Genomic DNA, 6,000 nt, shown 5'->3' with positions numbered 1-6,000 from the left:
CCAATATGATTTTATCTTTCACAAACATGAAGAATTTAAATGGTATTCTTTGATTAGAGATGTTGATTCTTCTATGAGGTTTTCTGCATTGAACAACTTCACTAATATTCTTAACTACTCAAAGTTCAGCCTATGCAAGTCAAAACTTCCGAATTTTATCCAGTCTTCATCTATATTCACAAACCTCAATAAAGTTCATTTCAATCTTTTCCTGTTTTCTGTTTTCCTTTGTCTTTATTCTTTTATTATTCTTTATTATTCTTCTTTATTATTATTCCATATATGACTATATAATAGTCTTTATAATTATTATTCTTTATTCTTCTATTTTTCTTTATTTCTTTAAAATAGTCTGAAAATCTTTTATAAAACATACTACCAAGACTGTATCAACAAGTCAGTAGTTTTTTTCATAACTATGGTGGAAATATATTTTCAATTGTCCAGCCAGTTTTTATGGATTTATTTTATTCTTGGAACTGAAAATTTTCTTGTATTGTTGTACAAAACACACTTTCTCCATCTCTCAGCAGTTCAGACCTGGATTCAGCCTTTTTCTGTGTTTTTTCCCGTATTTGAGCTATGGATACAAGAGAGTTTTTGCAGACGGAGACTCCTCTGAATGTCAGGCTCCTCTGAGACTTTTGTCCAGATTGTTTCCAGAAAAGAGTGTGCTCCTTTAAAATTATAAATCATAAAAGCATTTTTGTTTATCTTTCTGTTATTATTGAATCATCTTCTTTCAATAACTCTCCTAAAATGTCTCCATTATTTACCAAAAATAAATAACATGCCACTTTATTGGTTTTGTTATTACTTGGTTAAGAAATCTGTTATATCACACACAAAAGTGAGTGGGTCCTACTACCATTATCAGCACTTATTCTACACTCTATAACTGGAAATTTAACCTTTCCTAATGTTCCCATTGAAGGTTCTACCTTTAGTCTAATTTGGACTATTCTTTGTAGGTACTTTACTCTTCGCTATCTGAAGATACACCCAACCATCTGATTAAAAGTCATAACTCACTTTGAAAGTTTCTTTGACCACAATTTCACTGAAATTCTAGATTTCCAAATACAAGTGTAATATTTTTTTAAAAGGTATTCACAGACCAAAGAAGCAACAATAACTTAATATCCTTTGAATGGTAAAGCCTCATACCTTGTACAATTTGAAGAACCAGCCTCAGCAAATTTCAAATGTGAAAAGAGTGACCAACACAAGAACTGCATTAAACAGTGGGTTTGCACAATATGATACTGGTGATGTCAAAAACAAAGTTGCCCCATGTAACACAAGGGTAGAATAATGCAGATGGAAAGAGACATAAATGCAAGTACACTTTTATAGCATTAGGTAAATGTTATAACTTGTACTGGATGTTAATACACAGCAGCTTTACAGGGATTCATTTAGTCAGGTGTTTTATCAACCTATTAAGTGCAAAAAAACTGTAACTGCCCAGTACTTGAGAGGAAACAACTTTCTCACTGCTGAAATCTGGCACCTCTGGATTGACACAGAGCGTTTTTACGTGTTTGCTTGTTTACATACTGAACTGAAATGAACTGTCTAGACAGACACACACACACACACACACAAAAAAAAAAGAAAAAAAAGCCAAAACTTCCAAATTATTTGTAACTACCAAGCTATGTGTGTGTGGCCAGCCATAAAGCTGTTGAACTTCTTCACCTTCAGTTTTTCTTCTCCCTGCCTTGTTGCTTATTGCATTCATTACGATCCATCTCAGAGCTGATCCTGACCTCTTCAAGACAGAGACTGTTTTCTCTGTGTATTTTCTACAAAGTGAAAATTATTTCGGACATCAAATAATTTGTTTCAAATAATACTTGAAAGAACTATGAATTGATTTGGATAATCAGCTTGTCTCTTAGTGGATCGGAAAGGAATAGCTACATTTGTTGAATTATCATTTTAGATTAAAATCTGAAAAGATTTGACTAGGAATCTGACGTACTCAAGTAGTTTGCAATTTGTCTTGCAATGCTCCTGGAGAAGTCTCATAAAGGAACTGTGGTGAATGCTGCCTCTTGCATCTAAAGGGTTTCCAACACGGAGGCTGTAGGTCTTTACAGACCTGAGATGATTGTCATCTCTTCAGGTATGGATTTCACCTCTTTCCAATGACTCAGAATAATATTATAATGATCTCTTTGTTGTTTCTCTATGGCAATCATACCTGTCAGTTATGCTACTCTTTGTAATTTCATGGTTTTCATGACGATAAGTAGCAATAAAACAACGAATTCTCCATTATAACCAACCTAAACTTCTCCTGCAACTCTCTTTTCACTGAAAATAAATAAATAAATAAATAAATAAATAAATAAATTTTAGTAGTATTTGACCTTTCACTTTCATCTTTCAGCACAGTACGTCCAATGTAATTATGGAGATGATATGTAATCTCTTAGCAATCAGGCATACTTAGACTCTACAATAACAAATGATTTTTTTAGTCAGATAATATTAAATGTTTTAACAGGTTTCTCTAAAAAAATGTCATGACTATTCATGAAAATTCAGTTTACTGTCATTAAAGGAACTGGGTTTGTTCAGCCTGGAAAAGAGATGGCTTCAGGGGTAACCTGAATACCAGAACCTACAAGGAAGGCATCATGGAGGGCTTGTTGTTTCAATAAGTTGAAGCAAAAGAAGTTCAGCCCGGATGAAAAGGTTTTTTTACCATGAGGAAAGCTAAGTAACTGAGTAGTTTGCCCAGAGATGTTGGTCAGTCTCTGTCTTTGAAAATTTAATTACCTGACTGGATAATGTCCTAAATATCCTGGACTAACTTCATAGCTAACAAAGAGCAAGACTCTTTCCATCCCAAATTTTCTAATGATCCTCTAATCCTATGAGTAACACAAGCAGGGAAAAAGATATTGAACTATTCATGTGGTTGTATTGCACTCATAATTCCATGTAGATACATTGAACACATATTCCTCTTTTCATCCGTGGAGAAACATCACTGACAGTATAGGTGAACCAATGAAATTCTTATTCTGCTGACAGAATATCTTGTACAATACCTAATATAGTAGAGGGCCAGGGATTAGGGAGTTTAAGTGCTCAAGTGGCACAGGTCATAAATAGAGATATTAAGCATACTTTACCAAGGTATTTAAATATTTTTGCTTATTTACAATAATATAGAACATTTAATCATTGTAAATGTACTACCAATCAAAGAGAATTTCACTGTGTGTTTACACATATTTGCTTGTGCTCTACACATGCACCAACACACAGCATATGACATACAGAAAACAATTAAAGCAACCATCTCATAACCTATAACATAGTGACTTGTCAGGATGCAGCCACAGGGATTTTAACATAAACATACAGCTAGAACTACTCATAAATATAAATTTCAACCTTTCAATGGCTGCATTAGAGAGATTTAGAATAAAAAGTATCTGCAGAAAGTGTCAGTACTGTTGAAAGTTATTTCGTAAACCTGCTTATCACTTAGCACGGTGCAGAGGAAAACCTCTTTACCCTCTTCCTTATGTTCACTTATCCAAGTATCCATGTTTTAGTGAAGAAAGAGATGTCACCCCTTGTGTGTGAGCATGTGTGAATAATTTCTGTAGGTATCTATGTTACTATCTAGTTACTGGAGAAACAGTAACTGGAAACCAACAGGCTGAAGAGATTAAAAGGGTGTATGGAGAGGTAACGTGACAGTCTCTCAAGAACTGGTATGCTTCAGTGACCAGAGGTCCTGTTGAATCTATACAAACTTAGAAACCAAGAACACCAAGGACTGGCCAAATCTACAAGACCAGCAGCACATGCTGGCATTATCAACAGATTGTGTATCTTGGAACATATTCATGAATTTGATGGCTGCAAAGACTATAGAACTGTGCACATACCTCATAAAAGAAGGGACTCATTAAGGGACTTTCCAAACACCTACCTAGAAGTCACCAATGTAAGAGATTTTAAAATTTTTAAATGGATTGATCTTGGAAATCTAGCCCAGATGAAAAAGTAGCAGGTGACTAAAACTTAATGGAATGGAATGATTTCAAATAAAGGCGATGTGAAATATAGATATCTTGATTCCACTGTGATTGGTAATGCCCAAGGACACATTTGTGGAAACATTTTTGGTCCAGCTTTTCTTCACAGGTCTATTAAGATTAATCAATTACACAAAGAAGGAAAACATTTTTCAACATCTTTAAAAATTGAATATGTCATTTTATGTTGTCCTAGATGTCTCAATTTACTTACTGTTTCCATAAACAAGAGATGACATCTCTTGTCACTTAGAGACAAATTATAACTTTTAAGGTGCAAGATATGCACAAATTGCCATTTTGTTTTACTCTATGATTTTTATATTATTGCTTTGATTTGTAATGTACTGCAATTTCATTTGCAGTTTGTACTATCTTTCTAGGGAGATCAATTAAAGATAACCGGACAAATTCTTGATTATATTCAGGGAGTCAATTTTAATATTACTTACATAAGGGGATTGTAATCTTATCAAAGATGTAATCTCTCCAGTTCTTTCGCTTACTGGGAGGTTTAGCACTGTAATTCAAACCAATGTGATATGGAATATGAGCAAAGTCCAATTTATCAGTGTTCAATGATATAAACTGAATAAATAACAGTGCAATGAAGAAAAATCAAAGCTATAAAAAAAGATTTCCCTTAAGTTTTCCAGAAATACAATGACATTTCTGAGAGTATATTCTGAGGCAGTACATCCCAAAGCCAAAGCAGAGAGTGAGAGAGGAATCAAAATAATACCGGTTTCAGACAGAGGAATATACAATAGCCTGTTAGATTCAGAATGACTTTATGTTGTCTTTATATTCAAAAGACAGAATGACATCCTTGAAAGAGCAGAACAATAAAGTAGCTTGACTTCACTAACTGCACCCTTCACTGAACATGGAAATGTCAGGTACTTGCCTTTTGTATAGCACTTCATGAATGGTCAACATCAATAACTCCCAGCACTGGCCACAATGTGGATAAGACCCTCACCTTACTGAGTCAGGCCTCTTATCTAATGTATAATTTTAGATGTATACCTTGAGACTTTCACTGAGTGTAAGACCTAGTTCAGCTTGCGTGAATTTAAAAATAAATAAATAAATAAATAGTTAATTATTTGGATTTGATTTGGGGCTGGATGACTGGGCAGGGAGTGAAATAACAGCATTTTCTGTGCTTTTGGCTACGTTTTTGTAAGAGAGTAAGTGACTTTGCCCTTGCAATAAAGAAGCCTGTTGATGTCCTGGGCAGTATTGCCAGCAGGCCGATTGACCTGATCCTTCCCCTCTACTAAGCACTGGTGAGGCCATACCTGGAGTGCTGTGTCCAGTTCTAAGCTCCCCAATACAAAATAGATATGGAGCTACAGGGGTCCACTGAAAGACCACAGAGATGATTAAGGGCACTAAGGCATCCCTGTGGAGGGACTGTTTGGGCTATTCAGCCTAGAGAAGAGAAGGCTCAGGATGAGTTCATCAGTGCATATAAATACCTGTAGGGAGGCTGTGGAGAAGGTGGAACCAGGTTCTTTTCAGTGCTGCCCAGTGACAAGACAAGAAGCAATGGGCACAAACTGAAACACAAGATGTTCCATCTGAACATAAGGAAAAAAGTATTTTTACATTGAGGGTGACCAAGAACTGGCAGAGGTTGCCCAGAGAAGTTGTGAATTCTATATTCATAGAGATATTCAGAATTTGCCTGGACCTGGTCCTACGTAACCTACTGTAGGTGGCCCTCCTTCAACAGAGGGGTTAGGCAAGATGACCTCCAGGATTCCCTTCTAACCTCAATCGTTCTGTGATTCTAAGTCTGTGACTTAGGTATCTCACATCTATTTTGGAAAGTAACTGAAACATATAAGGGCTTTCAAGACCAGTTTTGGCAAATATGGGACTTGTGAAACCAGGGAAGTGGGAAGAATGGCATACTGAGAGTCAC

The sequence above is a fragment of the Cygnus olor genome, chromosome 2 (genome assembly GCF_009769625.2).
Source record: "Cygnus olor isolate bCygOlo1 chromosome 2, bCygOlo1.pri.v2, whole genome shotgun sequence".
Taxonomy (NCBI): Eukaryota; Metazoa; Chordata; class Aves; order Anseriformes; family Anatidae; genus Cygnus; species Cygnus olor.
This window is presented reverse-complemented; position numbering follows the sequence as displayed.